Source organism: Phoca vitulina, unplaced genomic scaffold (genome assembly GCF_004348235.1).
Source record: "Phoca vitulina isolate PV1807 unplaced genomic scaffold, GSC_HSeal_1.0 scaffold13, whole genome shotgun sequence".
NCBI classification, from domain to species: domain Eukaryota; kingdom Metazoa; phylum Chordata; class Mammalia; order Carnivora; family Phocidae; genus Phoca; species Phoca vitulina.
This window is the reverse complement of record NW_022589716.1, coordinates 998,954-1,010,069: the sequence shown is the minus strand read 5'-3', so window position 1 is coordinate 1,010,069 and position 11,116 is coordinate 998,954.

Genomic DNA, 11,116 nt, shown 5'->3' with positions numbered 1-11,116 from the left:
GAGACCCAGGTGATGAAATCCACAGGAGGGAAGATACCTATTTCACAGAAGAGAAATCTGAGGCTCAGAGAGGGCAAGCCTCTAGCCCAAGTTGCAGAGCTGGAAGGAAACCAGGTCTGTCATACTCTCAAGCCCAAGCCTTTCCCCACTGTCATGCTGCTCCACGCTGTTCATAAGGGACAATGCCCTGTGAATCCAGGGACACCTCTATGGTGGAATCTCAGGCAATGTGGTGACCCAGAGGGAGAACCCTTGAGACACTCATATTGCCAGGTAGATTATCCTCTCACAACCAGGATGCATCAACCAACGGATCTAGTGCTCCTCTTCGGGCCCCATCCTTGGTCCTGTCCAGAACTGCCTATGGGGTGGTCTTAGGTGAGAAGACGTGAGGGAATGGGCTCCTGGCAAAGCTACTGAGCAGGGGATGGGGAAAGAGTCCTCCTGACACTGGTAGGGTGTTGGTGAGACCCCAAACTTCCCCCTCCCCAACTCCCATGGGCCAGGGGGTTCAATTGACTAGTCCTAAAGCCCTCACCTGCCCTGCTTTTCCTCCCTCTCCATGGAGGCAGACTTCCCCTGCTGCCAGTCCATCCACATATTGGTCAGGGGGCATGGCCAGAGTACACTAATCCAGGCAGCATCCTGGACACACAAGAGAAAGAGCCCCCAGTGCCCACAGGGGCTCAGCTCACTGGGGACCTACTGTGTGCCAAGAATGAGCAGGCAGCTACAGCAGGAATGGCATTTGCCCACATGAGCCACGGTCTTGTTTTAAGCCCTGTAGTTATATTCACCACTTCCCCCACTCATTTTATAGACGACAAAGCTGAGGCTGAAAGCTCTTTGAGTGACTTGCCCAAAGTCCTACAGCTGGTGGAGCCAGGCCATGCACCAGGCATCCCCACTTCACCCTGGGTGCCCTGAACCACCAGACCAAGTTCCTTGCATCTACACATGGGCATTTCATTAGCACCATCTCCGAAGGTGGCAGGAATAATTTTAGAAGACAATGCACATGAAACACATAGGACAGAGGAAGGGCTTAATAAATGCCAGTCACTGTTATTGCTACTGTTGTTGCTGTGTAATTATCCAACAGCCCTGCAGTATCACATTCATGGGCTCGTTTTTACAGAAGAGGAACCAGAGATTCAGATAGGGGAACCAGCTTGCTCCAGCCCCACAGCTGATTAGGTAAATATGACAGCACAGGTAACAACAAAGCCTGGCACATAGTCAATGCTCACTGAATATCTGGGGATGAAAGAAAGGTTTGCAGCCATGAGCTCTAAGGATTGGCTACTCGGTGTGGCCCTCAGACCTCCACCATAGGTATCACCTGAGAGCTTGCAGCAAATTCAGAATCTTGCACCGCTACTCGGAAGTATTGACTCCAAACTCCATCTGAGTAGAACCTCAGGAAAACTGTGTGCATGCCTTCAAGTTTTCAGAAACGTTGCTTTAAGACCTCTGAGTCCAGGTTCTGCAGGGAAGGGGGGAGGGGAAAGACTTCACTTCTCTGATTCCCAGCGTTCTTTTTTTTCTTTTTTCACTTATAAAATAAGGAGAAAAATCTAAACTCCATAGGCTGTCCACACTACTGTTAGTTTACTGAACATCTCTCGTGTGTTCGGCATATTTTAGGCACTGGGGATGCAGCAATGAGCACAGCAGACCCAGTCCCTGCTGTCAAGGGGCTCACATCTTGTGGGGAGAAGGGCAGTGATCAAATAAATGATCAAGAACATATCAGTGATAAGTGATGTGCAAGGGGTAGGGGCCCTACCTTAGGCCAGGCATCGGGGTGAAATGAGATCTGAAAGAAGGAGGCAAGTCACCAAGGGCAAGCGTGGTGTGGGAGATACCCATGCTGCACAAAAAAGCAAGTGGGTCCTTGTTCTTTTGACACTGGGGCTAAGAGCACCAACAGGCAAGATCACACAATTGACCAAGGCCAAGGTAGGCAGCAAAATCTGGCCCCATATTGAAGCCCTAAGTAGGTGTTGACCTTTCACCAGCCATGCCAAGGACTAAAACCCCAGCAGGTCTCTGCAGCATCACAAAGGGAGAGTCTATCAGACCAGAGCTCCCCCTGATTCCTGAGGCAGGAAGTCTCAGGTGGTGTCTTTCTGCTCTGAGCCAGAGGAGGCTGGGCCGTCCCCAGTGTTTCTTGCCCAACAAAGAATGTCTCAGTTGCTGAATCACACAATTTGGCTTATGGAATGTCCCCCTAGCCAGTGCTGGAGGGAAGACAGCCACACCCTGAGAGGCAGAGGCTGATCCTTCCACTCCCACCCAGAGCCGGGCAGTGGGCAAGCATCTGTCAGACCAGAGGTAGCAGTCACTCTGTGAGTCACCAGCTTTGGGCACAGACTGTCAGCCTTCCCAGCCTCAGTCTTCATATCTGTAAAGTGGGCTTGATAAAACATCACAGAGCATTGCAAGCATTCTATCAGACAGGTCAGAAAGAGGAAGGGAAAGTACCTTTCGAAGTGATATGCGAAGGAAATTTTTCCATTTGTGACAACATGGATGGACCGATGGACCTCGAGGTCATTATGCCCAGTGAAATAAACCGGACAGAGAAAGATCAATACCGTATGATCTCACTTATATGGAATCTTTAAAAAATAAATGAACTCATAGAAACAGAGGACACATTGATGGTTGCCAGAGGCAGGGTGTAGGGAGTGGGTGAAATGGGTGAAGGGGGTGAAAAGGTACAAACTTCCAGTTACGAAATAAACCAGTCCTAGGGATGCAATGTATAGCTTCATGACTATAGTTAATAACACTGGATTGTGTATTTGAAAGTTGCTGAGAGTAAATCTTAAAAGTTTCATCTCTAGGGGTGCCTGGGGGGCTTGGTTGGTTGAGCATCGGACTCTTTTGGCTCAGGTCGTGATCTCATGGGTCTGGGGTCAGGCTCTGGACTTTTCAGGGAGTCTGCTTCTCTCCCTCACCCTTTCCCTCTGCCCCTCCCCTGCTCGCTCTCTTCCTAAAATAAATAAATAATAGGCTCCCTAGGTGGGCGACTGACTCGTAATTTTGGCTCAGGTCATGATCTTGGGGTCGTGAGATTTCCAGCCCTGTGTCAGGCTCTGTGCTCAGCACAGGGTTGCTCGTCCCTCTCCCTCTGCGCCTCCCAGCATTCTCATTCTCTCTCTCTCTCTCTAATAAATAAATATCTCTAAAATAATAAATAAATCTTTTTTAAAATGTTCTCATCACATTGGAAAAAAAATCCTGTAACTATGTGTGATGATGGATGTTAACTAGACTTATTCTGGTGATCATTTTGCAATATACACAAATATTAAATCATGTGTACATCTGAAACTAATATAATGTTACATGTCAGTTATATCTCAACAAAAAAATTGACATATGAGTAATGGTCCCATCTACATATAAAACTTATGAATGTGCGTATGGGTCTGTGTGTGCACATGTTTGCATATGCATTGAAAAAAATTCCAGAAGAACCCACACATCACAGTGGAATTGGAGGAAATAGATGAGTCTTTATCTTTTTAACTTGCTACTTGTCTCTAATGTTTTTTGTCTTCCACACTGTGCTGCTATAATTTTTATCACTGAAACACCAGTTTTAAAAGAAATAAGGATTTGGCACACTGGGGCTGGGGGGCGCACACGTAGTTGGTGCACAAAACAGATGAGCAGTTTTTCTTTTGTGTCACCATGAAGACACACCTCCCAGGAGTCAGACTGGGGTCTCTGTAGAGCAAGCATGTAGGCTGCCTGGTGGCTGAACTCCCTCTTTTCCTTTCCTTGGCCACTGGAAAGGAACACTTCTGGATTCAGCACAACAGAGTTCAGATCCCAGCCCTGCTCCTCACTGGCTGTGTGACCTTAGTCAAGTCACTTGCCCTCTCTGAGCTTCATGCCCTCCTCAGTAAAATGGAGAGGGGGACTTATACCTCCCAAGTGGTTCATTCTTCAACAACAAACTGCACTTGAGCACCCACTCTGTACCAAGCACGGTGCTAGGACCCTGGACCTGGGATGAACAAGACAAATGAGGTCTCTGGATAGTGGTGCTCAGGTCTGATGGGAGAAGCCAACAGGAAATAAGACCGAGTCAGATGGTGGTGGTAATGAAGGAAATTAACACAGTGAGACATGCTAGCAAGTGACCAAGGGGCAATCAGGAAGGGCTGCCCTGTGGAGGTGACCTCTGAGCAGAAACCTGAATGACATGGAGGAGTGAACAGCAAATAAACATCACTCCCCACCACTAAAACCATACCAGGACCGTAAAGACCCAGCACAGAGTGGGGTAATCAATGGCCTAAAAACTATGTCATTCTTCCTTCCTGCCTCAGACATGCTGAGATAAACAAAGACAGTGACGCAATTTCACTCAGAACCAGTCCTGCTGGAGATTCATGGTGGTGAAATCTGGCCCAATACTCAAGCTGGAAATGGTTATTACGTTTCAGTTACCATAATAAAGATCAGGAAACCCAACCAGCCCCTGAAGCATGGCAAGGGTCAGATCCATAAGTTGGAGCTGCCAGCTTCTTGACAGAAGTACCAGGAGAGCAAAGAAGCTGGCTTTGGAAAAATAAGGCTGAAGGGAAACTTCAGGAAAGTCCTGAGGCCCCACGATTGTTGGCTTCAACTTCCCCTGGACAGGAGTTTTTGGATGGTGCCAGCTCTGAAAAGTAGTCAGACCACCCCCACCACTCGGGCCGAGTGGGTTGCTGTCAACAGATCATCCCCGTGGAGCGTAAAAGGGCATTTCTCATACAACAGCCAATGGAAGGGGGACCCCAAAAACATCACAATAAAAGCAGTAGAGCTTGCAAGGAAAGAGGCAGGATTTCACCTCCCATCCTGATGTCTGCCTAACCAGCAGGCAAGGGGGCCACCCTGGTGCAGAGGAGCTGAGTGAACCCCCGTCTGGGGAGGCATGTGGAGCAGACACACACCCTGGTCGAGACCCTGCGGTACAATAGGAGTCTTTGGTCACTTACCTGCAGCCTCTCTGGGCCAAATAAGGAAATGGTGCTGGGTCAGTGGCATGCACCAGCATGCACCTGCAGGCAATCAGAGGATATTAGAAAAATGACATCCATTATCTGCCAAAGGAGAGACTTTGCATGACACCGCTTTCCATGACAGCGAAGCCCTCTGGATTCCAGGAATAGCTAGCTACTTCTGGCCCCATGGACCTGGGGCTGATGGCAGCTCTCAGTTCTTGCTACCCCCAGGACACTGAACTAACCCTGATGGGAAATTTCCCTTGGCCCTGCCCATACCTTTGCAAAGGGCTCCTTCTTACACTCACGCTTAGGGGCGCCTGTGTGGCGCAGTCGGTTGAGCTTCCGACTCTTGGTTTCAGCCCAGGTCATGGTCTCAGGGTCCTGGGATCCAGCCCGCCTTGGGCTCTGCGCACAGTGCGGAGTCTGCTTGGATTCTCTCTTTCTGCCTCCCCTCCCCGCCCCGCACACCGCACGTTTTCTCTCTCTCTCTCAAATAAATAAATCTTAAAAAAAAAAAAAAAAACCTCACGCTTACTTAGCCATCTAGGTCCCTGACAGTTACAGGGTTTAGTGACTTTAAGACACACAGTCACACCCTTACACACGCACACAGAGTCACATACAAACGCCTATGCACCCACACGTGCACACACAATTATACACATGCACACACAAACACATATGCACACATATTCACACGCATACACCCAATTACATGCATACATTCACATACACACACACTCACACATGTGTACACACAGTAGCTGAACGCATACACAGTCACACATACACTTAAAGCAGACACACACACAGTCACCCAGACGCCCGCATATTGAACTAATGGAGACCAGATGCCTTAGAGTCTGTTGTCCCCAAACTGTCCAGCAGAGGGCGCGTCTGACGCACTCAGGAGAGGAAGGAGACCCACAGTAGTTAGTGAGAGCAGGCTAGTGTCCTTTAGAATTACACACACAGGTGCAGCAGAGTCCTGGGACCCATGAGCTTCATACCTTTCCTCCCCATCTCTCATTCACTCACCATCAGGGTCCTTAGCCAAAGCCTGTTTGTAGTGGGAGAAGAGATACTAACACTACAAGGATAGATCACACTTTGAAGGGTGTGGAGGAAAGAAATGGTGCATCAGCTGGTGAGAAAGTGGATCAAGGGAAGGGACTTTTTAAGATTGATGAAATAACAGCATTATTTGTATTCCAATGGGAATTATCCAATAGGGTTCAGGATTCATGATCAATATACAAAAATCTATACAGAATATATTCTACGTAGAATACAGAACGTAGAAGTTCTATTTCTGTATTCCAAGGGTCAGCAAACCACGGTCCATGGACCAAATCTGGCCTGTGGCCTGTTTTTTTATGGTCTATAAGAAGTGTTTTTATATTTTAAAATTTGTTTTTTAAAGTTTTTATTTATTGAGAGAGTGATAGAGAGAAAGAGAGCACAAGCAAGGGGAGCAACAGAGGGAGAGGGAGAAGCAGACTCCCCACTGAGCAGGGAGCCCAATGCGGGGCTCAACCCCAGGACTCCGGGATCATCATCTGAGCTGAAGGCAGATGCTTAATGACTGAGCCACCCAGGCGCCCCAAGAAGTGTTTTTATATTTTAAAAGGATTGTAAAAGGAGAATAAGCAAGAGAAGGGAGAGATCCTGAATGGGATGTGCAAAGCCTAAAATGTTTACTATATGATCCTTTACAGAAAAAGTATACCAAATCTGCTTATGGTAGCAGTAAAACTGGAAAACAATTAGAAAAAAATATTTTCATATACCATTTTTAAAAATATTATACACCAGAGAAAGTGAAATACTCAAGGTATAAATCTAACAAAATATGTTCCAGATCTCTGAGATGCAAACTCTAAAACACTGATGAAAGAAACCCTAGAAGACCCAAATTAATGGAGAGATAAACTATATTCATGGACTAGAAGACTCAATATTATTAAGATATTAATTCTCTTCAAATTGATTTATAGATTTGAAGAAATCATAACCCTAATCCCAGCAGGACTTTTTGTAGGAATAGATAAGCTGATTATAAAATTTACATGAAAATGCAAAAGACTTAGAATAGCCAAAAACTTTTTAAAAAGGTAAATGTAATGGAAGGATTCATATTATCCCTTTCAAGACATACTATAAAACAGCAATAACCATGACAGTGTGGTATTGGCCAAAGATTAGACAAAATCAGTGAAAGAGAATAGAGTCCAGAAGTAGACCCACCCAAATTTGGTCAGTTGACTTTTTAAAAAACATGCAAGGCAAGTCAATGCACAAAGGATAGTCTTCAATAAATGGTACTGGAACAACTGGACATCCACATGCAAAATAAAGAAAAAGAAAAGAAAAAAGTGAACTCATACCTCACACTTTACACAAAATTTAACTTAATATGGATCATAGAACTAAATTATGTAAAATCTAAAACTTTTAGAAGGAAAAATAGAAGAGAATCTTTGTTATCTTGAGTCAGACAAAATAGTTCTTATATACACCATAAGCATAATCAATAAAATGAAAATATTGCTACCTAGTACTTTATTTAAAAAATGTTTGCTCTGTGAAAGAAATTTCGATAATGAGAAGGTCAACCACACCCTAGGAAAAAAGACTTGCAAATCATACATCTGACAAAGGACTTATATGCAGAATACATAAAGAATCTCAAAATCCAAAAACAAGAAGGCAGACAGCACAAGGAAAATTAACAGGCAAAAGATTCAAGCAGGCATTTCACCAAAGAAAGTAAATGGGTGGCAAAGAGGCATGTGAAAAAATGTCCAACCATCATTAATCATTTAAAAAATGCAAACTAAAACCACAGTGAAATATCACACACTCATAGGATGGCTGGGTGGCTCAGATGGTTGGGCATCTGCCTTCTGCTCAGGTCATGATCCCAGGGTCCTGGGATCGAGTCCCGCATCAGGCTCCCTGCCCAACCATCCCACTCCAGGAGCAATGAACACTTGCACACAAATATTCATAGTAGTTTTTTTCATAATTGCCCCAAATTAGAAACAATCCATATGTTTTTCAACTGGCTTATCCCTGTGATAGAATATTGCTTAGCAATAAAAAGAAGCAAAATACTGATACAGCAACATGGATGCATCTCAGATGCATTGTGTTAAGCGAAAGAAGCCAGACTCTGGAGGTGGGGGATATAGATTAGTGGGTGGTGGTGTGTGTGAGTCAAAGGAGATTTCTGACTCCCAAGAGCGACCATGGGTAGTGGTGGCCACACAACTCAGGCATTTGCCAAAACTTAAACCTGTATACCAAATAGCACAAATTTCACTTTTGTAAATTATATATAATTTTAAGATGAGGCAAAAGGTAACTAAGCACATATATTATTTGTTTAAATGTACTATGAAGAGATATGCAAAAAGTAAACGTATTTACCTAAAGATGAAGAAACCAGGGAAATGAAGGACAGAGGACCATTATTTTTCACTGTGCAATTTTTTTACATGAGTGAATATATTCCCTGCCAAAAATATTCCATTTAAAAATTTAGTCACTGTCAAAGAATCTCATGTAGTGAGGCTGGAGTGGTTCCCAGGTGATCTGAGGCATCAAGGGCTGAGACACACCTTGAAAATCACTTCCCTTGTAGGTTAAGATGCCCCTCTGAAGCCAAGCTGATCAAATTCACCCCCACTCCATCATTTACCGAGTGACCTTGAGCAAGTGAGTTAATCTCTCCAATCCATAGGACTGGTGTGAGGATGAAATCAGTGTTTACCTGGGGAGCTGAAGTATTACCTTCTCCCTTCTCGGTGGTGTACTGCTGTTAATAGGATCGAAAACATCAGTGTGTGTGGTGTTGCCAGGCCATTCGTGTTCTATGAAAGGTGTTTAACTACACCCACATCTTACTCAACTGTAGGTGTATCTATTACTATATAAATAAAATTTCAATATCGAAAGTTATTTGATTGAGGGCAAATTCTGTATCGGGTGTTGGGGTTGGAGGGGTATATGGAACTATACGGAACTATATTATTGTGCTCAATTATTCTGTAAAATTAAAACCATACAGCGGTGCCTGGGTGGCTCAGTCAGTTAAGCATCCAAATCTTGATCTCAGCTCAGGTCTTGATCTCAGGGTCTTGAGTTCAAGCCCCGCACTGGACTCCACGCCCAGCGTGGAGCCTACTTTAAAAAATAAATAAATAAAACAGGGTGGCACAGTCAGTTAAGCATCTGACTCTTGGTTTCACTCAGGTCTGATCTCTGGGTGGTGAGATCGAGCCCCATGTTGGGCTCTGCACTCAGTGCAGAGTCTGCTTGAGTTTCTCTTTCCCTCTGCCCCTCCCCCACTCTCTCACTCTGTCTCTCTAAAATAAATAAGTAAATTTTTAAAAAAATAAAAATAAAATGTACTAACAATAAAGTCTATTAATTATTTTTTGAAAAAAGTTATTTGATTGAGAGTAACTCAATTTATAATTGATAGTGATAGCTCAAGCCATCAATGTGCATGAAGAGAATTCGTGCAAAGCAAGACAAAATTTTATTTTTTTAAGATTTTATTTATTTACTTATTTAGAGAGAGCACATGAGTAGGGGGAGGGGTGGAGGAAGAAGGAGAGAGAGAATGTCAAGCAGACTCCCCGCTAAGCAGGGAGCCCATCAGGGGCTTGATCCCACGACCCTGAGATCATGACCTGAGCTAAAATCAAGAGTCGGACACTCAACCAACTGAGCCACCCACGTGCCACCCCGAGACAAAATTTTAAATTATTTTCTAATACAATGCCATTTAAAAAAATTTTAAGTGGCTTGAAACTTAACACTTAGGGATTTTAAAGACTCCAAAATGATGATTTCATGTCATGGAAAGATGATTCAATGTCATGGAAAGATGTTCACAATATATTATTATATGAAAAACCCAGATTAACAAAAAATATATATGTTAAAATAGAATCCTTTGTTGTTGAGGTAAAATGCACATAACATAAAATTCACCATGTAAGCCATTATAAAGTGTACAATTTCATGCATTTAGTACATTCACAGTGTTGTGCAACCACCACCTCTAACTAGGTCCAGAGCACTTCATCACCCAAAAAGGAGACCTCCTACCCTGTACAGTCACCCTCCAGTTCCCCCTCCCACCCTCCAGCCTTGGCAACCATCAATCTGCTTTCCATAGCTATAGATCTTCCTATCCTGGACATATATTTGCATATAATGGAATTTTACAATATGTGACATTTCACTCAGTATCATGTTTTCAAAGTTCATCCATGTTGTAACATGTATCAGTGCTTCATTACTTTTTATAATCCAGTAAAATCCTTGTTATGGATATACCACGTTTTGTTTATCCATTCATCTGATCATGGATATTCGGATTGTTTCCCACATATCCAACTTTTGACAGTTGTGAATAGTGCCACGATGAACTTGTGTACAAGCTTTTGTTTGAACACCTGTTTTCAATTCTTTGGGGTATATGCCTAGGCGTGGGATCAGTGCCTCATATGATAGTTCTACGTCTAATTTATTGGGGAAACACCAAATGTTTTGCACAGGGGCTGCACCATTTTACGTTCCCACCGGTAATGGGTCAGTGTTCCAACTATACCACATCTTCACCAGACCTCTTATTTTCCCTTTTTCAGACTCTTGCTATCCTCGTGGGTATGAAGTGGTATCACATGAAGCATTGCTTTGCATTTCCCTAATGATCAATGATGTTGCATTTTTTCATGTGCTTATTAGCCAGTAAAACAGCATTTTTAAACAGAAGATTACATGTAAATATAATACATTTAGATGTAAATAACATTGTTTTACTTGTATAAAGATTATATATATAAATAAGAGCTGGACGTATATGTGAGAAAATATGAACTGTGATTATTTTGACATGTGTGAATTATGGATATAAAAATGATTTTTATTTCTTACTTTTTCTTCTTTGTGTTTTCTCCTATGAAGACATATCATTTTGGGAATACGAACAATATTTTAGTTAAGAACTCGGCAAAGAAAAACACATGTGATTTTCAGCTTACAATATATTAAATATTTATTCATTTCATGTTGCAATGTTTCCTTCA